The following is a 12,128-nucleotide window of genomic DNA, read 5'->3' as shown; positions in this document are numbered from 1 at the left end:
TAGATGTTATAACAAGGAAAGGCAGTAATTGATGAAATTGTGTGGTATAAACTCTTAGGTGCTGTGGCAACTCGGAGATTAGAGGTTGGTGTAAGACTTGACCAGACGCTGAAGGACAGATGAGGTGTGAATAAGAAGACATGATCATTGCCATTTTAAGTAGAGTAGCTTGAACAAGCAAGGCAAAGAAGGGTGAATACATTCTTTTTTCATCCTTGCCATTGTTAGCTTATTCTAGAACTTAGGACATTTTCCATTTACTACATACGAAATCCTCTCTGTAACACTGTTCAAAATCCAGGTCGCAGGACTCTGATATTGGGAGGACAGTGTTACTACAAGAACCCCTCGGTATGTCCTCTGTAAGTCCCAGCAGAGTAGGTCTAGTGGAGGACCACATGCTACCACATCCATGCTCTAATATGTTATGTTTGATTAAGAATCAGTATATTGGTTGTCTAACATAGCAGTCTCTCTCTCTCTCTCTTTTTTAAATATATGCTTCTGTTCACTTTTGTTGGGCTTCCCATGTTACATGGTGAGGCAAGTGATGAACATTATGAGGCCTGCAACTCAGTGTAATTCAACAAAGTATTGTTGAGCACAGGCTACACACTAGCCTTTGTGTTAGGAGAGGTAGGGATGCAGATACAGTAGTCCCTCTCTAATCGCGGTTCACTTAATGCGGCCTCACTGTATCAGGGGATTTTTTAAAATATTATGCTTAATTATTTATCGCAGATTTTTCGCTATATCGCGGGATTTTGTGGCACTGTATACGTATGGTGTTAAAGTTACTTAGGTTTAAGAGTGTAGAATAAATGTAAGGTTCCTACTTCGCGGGGGGGAGGGGGGCGTCTAGAACGTAATACCTGTGATAAGTGAGGGAATACTGTATAGAAGAACTGGTCCCAGCTTCAAGGACCTCACATCCAGGAGATGAGAAAGATGTGTAAATAATTTTCATCCAGTATGGTAAGTGTGATAATAAATGTATATAGTAAGTACAGAAGTAGCCCAGAGGAGGGGCAGGGGGGACCCAATGTTGCACCCTTCCGGAGCTGAGTAGAATTTTGCTAGTGACCGGGGCACAGAGGAACACTCCAACTCCAGGCTCAGGTAATGTCACAGGCTAAGGCATGGTATTATGAAATGGCATGGTGAGTGTGGGGAACTATAAAGAGCTCTTCTGGTATGAGTATAAGGTACATGTGGCAGAAAATGAAGCTGAAGAAATACTTGGACCACATCATGAAAACCCTTAAAGGAAACCTTTAGATGAAAGAGCCAGTGAAGGGCTTCTCAGTGTGCGGACAACGTGAGTCCTCAGTTTTTCTAAGCACCTATAGCTTTGGGCAGGGGTATTGATGGGGAAATTCTTCAATGTCTGAAACACCAATAAAGTGAGTGATGGTTTTTAGTCCAGTTTTTGTTCTCTCTCTTTTATTTAAAGAGGACGAGTCGACTGACCATAAACCACTTCCATGAGCCTAGTATCATTTGCTTTCTGTGTGGCTTTTAGACAGCTTCCCCCAGATGCTTTTTTTTCAGAACAGGGAACCCTGATCACATTTGTGCTCTTAAGTGTTTACCAATTTGTGGACGAGATCCTTCGGCTATTATTTCTAGGTTATCAGGATGTCAGGGCTTGAAACCCTTGCTTCCAGCCTGGACTGGTGCAAGACAAAATACTAAATCTCTTCTTAAAGTTCCGTAAGGAAGGAGTTTCTGCCCCCATAGCTTGCTACCCTTTCATGGATTTTACAGAAATTCATCATCCACTGGCTTCATGAGCTTGTTCCATCTGTTTGGATAGGAAGGAGGAGAGAGAGGAACAGGCCAGCCGTCTGAACAGACCTTCATGTTGTGCAATGCCTGACGATGGATGACAAAGCTGCCATAAGCCTCCTCTTGAGCTGGAGAAGTCCTCCTGGCCTCTTTTAACCTTCCCTGTGGTTCCTGTTGCAATTTTCTAATCAGGCTTTTCATCATCATCACCCCCACCCACTTCTCTGATTTTTCTCCATGATTTTCCAGCCCTAGAAAACAAAGGCATGAATCACTTCAATTCACTGGGTTTCCACCTTGCTTGCTGAGAGTCCAGGAAAGCCACTTTTTATATTTCCAGTACAGTCAACACTTTATTATCCAAGTGTGAACTGTGGGTGGTCTGTAGATGGTTCTGAACACCAGGCTTCCTCTTATTACCCAACACTCTTTACCATATTAATCAGGATGTGTTTAGAGTCTAAAGTAAAGTTTGGGAGGAAAACGTATTGCCAGAACACCATGCGTTCTAAAGCCATGGATCGGTTTTCCTGCATTATTCACATCATTGACACAATAACCTTGAGGTTTCTGAATAAGGAAGTCTAACTGGATGTAAGTGAAGAAGCTTTGGTCTCTCACATGCTTGCCCTGTTCGTGAGGTCCTCTGAGAGTGCTGCTACAGGAGGTGTTTGTCTGCACTAACAGCTCCTTGCTCACAGGAGCCCATTCTGGGTCCTCGTGGGCCCTTCTCAAAGCCAACCCCTGTCTTTGCGTTCTCACCTGCCTTTCCCATGAAAGACACTACAATGCACAGTGTTCCAGATTCCACTAGTGAAGAGGCTCCTTTATGTCCCTAACAATTTACACATGAAAGAGGAATAAATATTCCTTTGTGCCTAGTGAGGACTTTCTGTATCTTTTGAGGATAAGCTATGAAACATTAATATTATTGCAAAAAAAAAAGAAAAAAAGTTGGTTTAAATTTTAGCACCAACACCTTTTTTCCTCCACAGTTTATTTGATCATTAGCCTGAGTTCATTCAGTCCAATAAGTACAAAAACATTAGTGAGGGTGTCATTTATTTGTCCTTTTATTCCCAAAGAAGGGTTTTTTTTCTGTTGTGTTTTGTTTTTAAGTTCATTGGAGCCATTGGATAACCAATGCAGTTTTAAAAATTTGACCCTGAAATTAGGGCACATAAAATAAAGACTTTTGTCATATATTTGTGTTTTGACTTTGCAAGATTAATAGGGATTTATATGAGGTGATTAAGCAATAGCCATGGAGTTATTGGGGAATTTTTGGTGATGAATGGCCAGCTGGCAACATGGTCTGAGTAGAGGACTGGGCTTCTGCTCTTACAGGCCGCTTTTCATTCCAAGACGTCAAAGCCTTTATAGAAATCAGCTCATTAATCCTTCAAGTCCCTTCCTTCCCCTTTTTCCTCCATTCCTCCCTCCTCAATCCAGTTTACTGTCTCTCTCATGGTGCAAAGGCAGTTTACCAACCATTGAAGGAAAACTGAGCTGCCCAGGCCAGAAACTGAGTGAGAATAGGGGTCAACTGCTGTCCCAGAGCCTGGCTGTGGGCACCGTGGAGGAGGAGTGGGCGCAGTCGCTGATGGGGCACTGTCTGCCGCTGTCCCACCTAGATCACAGGCTCTGCCTGAATAGGAAGGACTTTTTTAAAAACCCTGTCAAGTAGAACTGAGAGGAGAAAAGATTTATTTACTTTGAGAAACTTTGTATTATATTGGGCTTAAAACCTTTTTTTTTTAAATATATATTTATTGATTATGCTATTACAGTTGTCCCAATTTTTCCTCCTTTGCTCCCCTCCAACCGGTACCCCCATTCCCTCCACCCAGCCCCTCCCTTAGTTCATGTCCATGGGTCATACACATAAGTTCTTTGGTTTCTCCATTTCCTGTACTGTTCTTAACATCTCCCTGTATATTTTGTACCTACCAATTATGCTTCTTAATCCTTCCTTCTTTTCCCCCATTATCCTCCTTCCCCCTCCCAGCTGAAACCCCCCCAAATGATCTCCATATCTATGATTCTGTTCCTGTTCTGCTTGTTGGACTAGTTTGTTTTTTAGATTAAGTTGCTAATAGTTGTGCTTTATTGCCATTTTAATATTCATAGTTTTGATCTTCTGTTTCTTATACAGTTTCCTTTAACATTTCATTTAATAATGATTTGGCGATGATGAACTTTATTATAAATTTTACCTTGTCTGGGAAGCATTTTATCTGCCCTTCAATTCTAAGTGATAGCTTTGCTGGATAGAGTAATCTAGGTTGCAGGTCCTTGCTTTTCATAACTTTGAATACTTCTTGCCAGTCCCTTCCTGCCTGCAGAGTTTCTTTTAAGAAATCAGCTGACAGTCTTATGAGAATTCCTTTGTAGGTAACCAACAGCTTTTGTCTTGTTGCTTTTAAGATTCTCTCTTTATTTTTAACCTTTGGCATTTTAATTATGATGTGTCTAGGTGTGGTACTCTTTGGGTCTAGCTTGTTTGGGACTCTCTGTGCTTCCTGGACTTGTATGTCTATTTCCTTCACCAAATTAGGGAGGTTTTCTTTCATTATTTTTTCAAATAAGTTTTCAATTTTTTGCTCTTCCACTTCTTCTGGCATCCCTGTGATTCAGATGTTGGTACATTTAAAGTTGTCCCAGAGGCTTCTTATTCTATTCTCGTTTGTTTGTTTTTTAATTATTTTTTCTTCTTGCTGTTCTGATTGAATGCTTTTTTCTTCCTTATGTTCTAAATCGTTGATTTGAATCTCGGCTTCATACCCTCCACTATTGGTTCCTTGTGGATTTTTCTTTATTTCATTTAATGCAGACTTCATTTCTGCCTGGGTCCTTTTTATGCTGTTGCAGTATGCAATGATTTGTTTGAGCATCCTGATAACCAGTGTTTTGAACTCTGCATCTGATAGGCTGGTTATGTCGGTTTTGTTTAGTTCTTTTTCTGGAGTTTTATTCTGTTCTTTCATCTAGGCCATATTTCTTTGTCTCCTCAATTTGGCAGCCTCCCTGTGTTTGTTTCTGTGTATTAGATAGAGCTGCTTTGACTCTTTGTTGGTATAGCATGGCCTGTTGTAGAAAAGGCACCTATAAATTGTGTAGGGAAGAGCCTTAGGTAGTTGCTAGGGCGGGGCAACCTGTTTCACCACTTTGTGGCTCTGTGTACAAGGAGGACTCAGAGAGGGGACAGTGCCTCTGCCTGGATCCTGGAGGTTATCCAAGAGGAAGCTCTCTCCCCAGCACTCGCCCCCTTGCCAGTCACTTCACTTTCTCTCTTTTCCCTCATATGCCATTTGTATCAGGTTTAAAATGTATATATCAATTTGGTTATCTAGTGTCTCCTTTGGTCCTGAAAAGAAAAAAATAAGTGTGCGTGTGTGTGTGTGTGCTTTTCTTTCAGTAAATGTGGTTAACTGAATGGACTACCAGACTATACAATGGATGATGTGATGACCAGGAAGAAAAATATATCCTACTAAATTTTTTTTGATTGTAAGTGTTGTACATGCTTATCATAGTATGAAATTTGAATGAAACTATAAGTCTAATCTTACCAACACCCAGTGAAAACTGCTATTGTATTGGTTCATAGTTTTATGTTTGTAGTTACTTCATCTTCTTCCTTATACCTTTTTTATGTAGTTGAGGTTATACTATATATTTAAGTTACAGTTTACTTTTTTCACTTAATAGTATCATGAAAGCATTTACTAATATTATTAAAAATTCTATATTATGTAGTCACTATAGAAAACATTATGGCATTTCCTCAAAAAATTAAAAATATAATTAATGTATGATGTAGCAATTCCACGTCTGGGTATATTTTAAATGAATTGAAAGCAGAGTCTTGGAAGAGAGATTTGTACATTCACAATATTATTCTTCACTATTTGCCATAGCTAAAATGTAGAAGTAACCCAAGTGTCCATTGATGGATGCACGGATAAACAAAATGTAGTATATATATGGACAATGGAACATTGTTCAGCCTTAAAAAGGAAGGAAATTCTAACACATGCTACAACATGGATGAACCTTGAAGATATTATGCAAAGTGAAATAAGCCAGTCACAAAAGGACAAGTACTATATGATTCCACTTATATGAGGCACCCAAAGTAATCAGATTCGTGGAGACAGAAAGTAGAATGGCGGTTGCCAGGGGCTGGGGAGTAGGGAGCGGGGAGGAATGAGGAGTTAGTGTTTAATGGGTATGGAGTTTTAGTGTTGTAGAATGAAAAGAGTTCTGGAGATTGGTTGTATGACAGTGTGAATGTGAATGTGATCAACACTTGAATTGTACACTTAACATGGTTAAGATGGTAAATTTTATGTTATGTATACTTTATCACCATTTTTAAAAACATTTTAATGACAAATATTTTTAAAACTCTTTGTACCATATCATTCCTCTGAGGTTATCATTGTCCTGACTTTTTATGATACTATTCCCTTGCTTTTCTTCCTACTTTTACCACCTGTGCATCTCTAAAAGTAAAATACTTTTGCCTGTTTTTAAATTAGAAAAAAATCTTTGAAAATATTTGTTAAAGTAGCATTTTTTGTCAGTCATTAAGTTTCCCTAACCTTTGTTCCATTGCTGGCCCTTTTGTTTTCCATTTTTGATGTCATAAATAACACTCTAGTGAAAATCTTTGTGATTGTGTGTGTGTGCATGTGTGAGAGAGGGGGTTGGGAAGAGAGAGGGAGATTTGAAGTGATTGTGTATTAGGTTATTACCTTAGGTTTGATGCCCAATAGTAGAATAAGTTAATCACAAGAATATGAAAGTTTTTAAGGGTCTTGATATACACTGCCATATTGAATTCCAAAAGACATGTGTGTGTCAGTTTATCTTTCCACCAACAGTGGATGGGACACCTCCATCAGTATTTTACTAAGATTTTAAAGATTAGGTTAAGGAAATGTTTGCTTTTTGGATGCCTTCTGTGTGCCAAGCTCTGTTTAGCAGATTCGTAAATATTTCATTAACTGATCTCAAATCTCCCTTAGTATAAGAAAATCCACGTTACTACAGTGAAACAATTGGGGACGAACCCTGTGGGTAAGACACCCAGTTTAGTCAGCATTTCAGCTTGGCGTGAGTTAACAGATAAGTCAAAACAATATAGATATTTTTTCAACATTTACTTCCTGCGTTTCAGTATGGAAGCTGCCATACTTCAGCATTTAATTGTATCAGTCTAATGAAGAGTCTCCTCCTGGGGCGTCCCTGGGGCAGTGCCCCAGCCTGGGTATATTGTGGCCCCTCAACCGGAGAAGCCAGACTGACAGTGCGTCTAGATCAAGCTGACCATAGACATGTTTTGTTTGACTTCAGTTGCTGGTACTTTTAAATTCAGGAAATTTTACAGTAACTCAGATTTTCTAGCTTCTTTTGAAAACCTGGAAGATCCAGCAATACCAGGCCAAATTCCCACAGGGCTGCAGCAGACCAGAGCTAACTTCTCTCAAAGGTTATCTGCTGAGCTCCCACAGGATGAAGAGTTTGTGACCCTTGCTATTGGCGTTTATCAAGTACCAGATTGGCTGATGGCTGCACATTAGAATCATCTGGAGAGGTTCTCAAACCTACTGGTGCCAGATCCAACCTCCAGAATGTCTGATTGTTTGGTTTAGGGTGAGTCCCAAGCAGTGGTATTTTTAAAACTCTCTGGGAGTTTCTAAAATGCAGTCTGATTGAGAACTGCTCATGTTTTCTTGTGCATTCTTGTGTCTCCCATCGCCCTGAGGGAGAGGATCAAGGATGAGTAAGTATTGGGTAAAATAAAAATCATGCTAGAGGGCACTTGTATCTTTCTTCTGAGGCCAGTGATTCGTTTGGGAAAGATGGATTGAGTGTGTTCTAGCCTGCTACCCAGGAGATGTAGCCATTAAAACTTTAGTTGCACAGATAAGCCAGTATGAGGGGCCATACAGTTGTTTCACAAATGGGTGAATTTCTGAGGTTGGTTACTTAAAAGCTACCTTAGCAATTTATTTCAAGTTATGTCAGTTGCTCCCGAAAGTGCCATTTAAACCTGGTACTCTGGTGTGATTGATTGTCCTGGAAGTTCATGGCCCATTTTCACTTTCTGAGGGGATGCTTAAATAGAATAGACTATACTTTATCATTCAACAAATACTATTGAGATCCGCTGTATTCTAGGCTATATTAAATATTGCAGCTATTTAAACCACTACGTCAGTGTAGCAAAGGCAACAAACCAAGAGTCTCTTTTCAAACAGTATCATAGACCTAGAACTTCAGTACAGAAAGAATCTTGAAGTTGATAATAATCCACTCCCATCCCCATGTATATGGGGAAGTGCAACCCAGAGAGACCAAGTATTTGTCTGTGTCCACACGGCTGACCAGGGGTAAGATTCTGCCTGACAATAGCAGTCATTTGTTGAGGACTTAGCTCCCTGGTGCTTGCCTGGCTCTTTCTACTGAACCACGTCTCCATCTGTCCAGGCAGTGTTTTTATGTCGAGGCTTTGAATGGTGGCTACTTACACATTCTTTAGAGCAGTGCTTCTCAGACCATGATATCCACGTGAATCACCTGGGGATCTCCCAAAATGAAGACTCATTCAGTCAGTCTGGGATGGGGCCTGAGATCCCACATTTCTGACAAGCTCCCAGGCGATTCCAATGCTGCTGATTATGGGACAGAGTCTGTAATTTTGAGGGTCCAGGGTCAGTGTACCAGGCACTGTGATCATCCAGCCCCCTCTTTTAAATGCTTTACACTCTCATTCTCAAGGGCTTGTGACTGGCGCTTGGAGCCGCAGGATAGGGCTGAGGCTATTGACGGGGTCATTCTCGAATCCTTTCTCTGTCCACCTGGGGTGACCTGCACTGAGGGGCTGCAGAGCCCCAGTGCTCTCCTGGGGAGTCCACACTCCCTTGTCTGGGCACCCATCCCAGTGGCCTCAGTGCCTGGGGTAGGACCAATGCTTTGTTGGCATGCAGTGAGTATCATTTTGAAAAATAACAGTCTGATATTCTGGTGAGAAAAACAGGCTCTCAGGAATACAAGAACAGGTCCCAAGGTTATGAGGAAAGTGACCTTGGAAATAAATTTTTGAATAAAACAGTGCTGATTGGGGTGAGGGCAGAGATGGTAGAGAGAGCTAATGTTCATTGAAGGCCTACTCTTTGTACTAGACCTAATTTGTTACCCCAAGTTCTTATTTGCAAAAATTATTAGCTTTATGGTTCATCCCTTTTCCTATACAGCCTCCCCCTCTGTTCTCCTGACACTCCCAGTTCACCCCAGCATGAGCTCTTCATCTGCCCCTCCATTGCTCTAATACACTTCCAGTCATTTCAACATCTCCTTCCCTGTCCACCCCTTATCCATACTCTCATCTGTTCTTCCCATTATCTCTCTTACTTACTGGTCCCCACTAAGCTGAGTGGTGTGCTCCTTGAGGGCCTGTGGATTTAAATGTGTAAGAAAAATATGCTTATAGAGACAAAGCAAGGGCTTGCTTTCTTGTGTGTGGCAATCCCGGTTCTTCCCCAGGGGAGTCTGTGGCCAGATGCAGAAGTTCTGGTTTAGGATTCTGTTTTGCTTTACAGATGAAGACAGCATTTATTTTCTAACCACCAGATTTATTCACAGAAGATACCACTCTTCCCAAGCAGGAATACTAGGGTTTAGGTCTGATTCCATTTTCCCACTGTCCCTTAGCCCTTCCCCAAATCCCTCATGTCTCTTCGACTGGTCCCCTCCCAAAGGAAGAGGTCCTTCTTTCGTAACCACTGTACTTGAAATAGAGCCCTCAGTACTTTGCCACAGCTGCAGGTTGCTGTTACTCCCATGCCGTTGAAATAAATCCAGTCAAGGATTGTTAAAGCATTCAGATGATCATGTGGCATTTTTAAAGCTACCAATTTGTGGTCCCTGCCAAAACGTTAAGGGAAGCAAGTCTGAGCAGGGATGGTTAGTTACATAGCAAGTTTCCAGGCATTGCTGGGGGTTGGGTTTTGCTTTTGGTTTGTTTCTTCTTCACACTTTCTTTTTCTTTTTTATCAAAAATAAAAGTTTTCCCAGTACTTTCCTCTACCTCCTTTTTAAAATTGCTTTTCTTTCAACCCCAAGATTTTATTGGAAAGGAAGATTCTCATTAGAACCCCTTTTTAATCATCCAACTCAGCCCAAAATCTTCTTGAGCTTCATGCATATTTGAATGATGAGAGAAATGCAGTTGGTGTATTTTAGACCCGAGCTTGTTGACATTTGTTCGCTTCCCTTTCACACTTCTCAGGAATGTTTAAGGTCATGATATCACTGGATGAGATCCTGTTTGTATTTTTTAAAAACAGAGAGAAACATTAAGTTAGCATATTTTAACCCAGGCCAATGGACAAGGTACTAAACATTTTCATCAGATAGTACTTTCTTAAAGTATGTCGAGTCTTAAAGGAATAAGCTGTTTGACAAGAAGTGAAGCATGAGGATATATGAGCTATTTCTTGTTGACAGGCTGAGCTTATGGAAATTAGTTGGGTAAGAGCAGTCAGAAGTGGTCAGTGTATTAAACTGAGCCTTTGAGTACGTTGCCCAAGATAAAAGTTTCTTCATACTGCAGTGAGAAATAAAAATAGCCCTTTTATGCAACTCCACATCAAGAATTCAATTCCCAGCTGCTGATAACTTTCTACTTTTGAATATAGAAATCTGCAAACCTAACCTGGAGTTGGTTATTAATTTGATAAAGAGCTCAGAAATACTCTGTCTTGCTCCACTTGCAGCTCTTAGCCTATTGGGGTGTTGCTGTTGGGAAATCTGGGCAGTGTTGTCATTGCCCAGCTTTCAAGGGAGTTCAGGTTTTCGGTGTCCTCAACACATTCTCGTAATATTATGTAAAACTCTAATACAGTGGATTTTCTCCCCTTGCATGTAACATGTTCCATCTTTTGCATAAATCAGCACTTTGGTTACCTTCATTGAGCCATTCCCAATGAATCCAAGCCGGTTCAGATTCACAAACAGTACAAAGCAAGGCCCAGTGGGGAATATAGAGATGAATGATATTGTCCCTACTTCAAAAACCAAGTATATAAGACAGGTATGGATTTTTTTTTAAAATTTTCATTTATTGATTTTAGAGAAAGGGAGAGGAGGAAGAGAGAGAAAGAGAAACATCAATTTTGTCATTCCATTTATTGATGCATTCATTGGTTGATTCTTGTAGGTGCCCTCACTGGGGATCAATCCCACAACCTTGGCATATTGAGATGATACTCTAACCAACTGAGCTACCTAGTCAGGGCAGGTATGGATCTGATTAACTGTAAGTAAGTAAGTAAGTAAGTAAGAATTTGGTAAATGCTGTATTGAGGCCAGAGTGTATTATAGGAGCCAGCTTGTGGAGGGCACAATATCAAGGAAGTCTTCTAGGAGAAGGGAGAAGTCTTTAAAGGCTGAGTGAGATTTAACTGTTAGTTAAGGTTAATTTTCTTAGACTGGAGAATGAGTGAGGTTATACTGGTATATAGCGTACATTGCTAAGTAAATTGTGATGGTCTCGTCCAAGTACAAAGGAAGGAATCTTAGTATGCTGCTCCTCTTGTGGGAACCACTTTAGTCATATGTAAAAAGGTCTCTATTATCAGAGTTTAGTTATGGTCCAATCTAGCTGAAAAAAAAGCTTTTATCTATGTGACATTCATATCGAATTTCTAATTCTATAGTACATATAATAAGCACAAGACCTCAGAAAAGAATGTGGACCTGGACAGTTGGGGAAGGCTTTCTAGGGTAGGTAGGTATTTGATATAGATCTTAAAGCATGGGTGTGATTTAAAATCAGAAGTGTTGGGAAAGAGCAGTTCAAGATGGTGGACAATATATGCAATGCCATACTGTAGAGAATGCATGTGATATATTGTGGGCCAGTGAGGGGATAGAGCTAAAGAAGACATGGTGTGTTTTGGAGAGCAGTATAAGATTTGATAAGAGACCAGTTGTGGCAGGCCTTAAATGTCAGCCAAAAGAATTTGGATTTGATCCAAGAGTTAAAAGGAAGTCAATAAACTCAGGCTTACATTGGCAAATAGGCTCTGTCTCCATGCACAAGAGATACACTGGGGAGTGTATTAAATCTTTCCAGCCTCTCCCAACGATCAACAAAATTTCCACCCGTTCCTAGTAGCAATCCACCAGCTCTCTGTCACCTGGAAGCCCCTGTTGCATACCTGGGCAGCTAGGAATGGGAAAAGAAATGCTGCTAAGAGGACCATAGAACCACAGAATTTATAGAAGGGAAATTTAGCGATCATCTAATCCCGTGGAATCCTTCCTTC

The 12,128-nt window shown here is 40.5% G+C and overlaps 1 protein-coding gene across 1 annotated transcript in view; it reads left to right on the top strand.

Annotated features, from left to right (window-relative positions):
- THADA (THADA armadillo repeat containing) overlaps positions 1 to 12,128 on the top strand; it is a 285,790-nt gene that overhangs the window by 200,633 nt on the left and 73,029 nt on the right. The window lies entirely within an intron of this gene.

This window comes from Furipterus horrens, unplaced genomic scaffold (assembly GCF_987537825.1).
Source record: "Furipterus horrens unplaced genomic scaffold, mFurHor1.1.pri manual_scaffold_6, whole genome shotgun sequence".
Lineage (NCBI taxonomy): Eukaryota > Metazoa > Chordata > Mammalia > Chiroptera > Furipteridae > Furipterus > Furipterus horrens.
The sequence above is the reverse complement of the archived record's forward strand: the minus strand, read 5'-3'. Positions and strand labels throughout refer to the sequence as shown.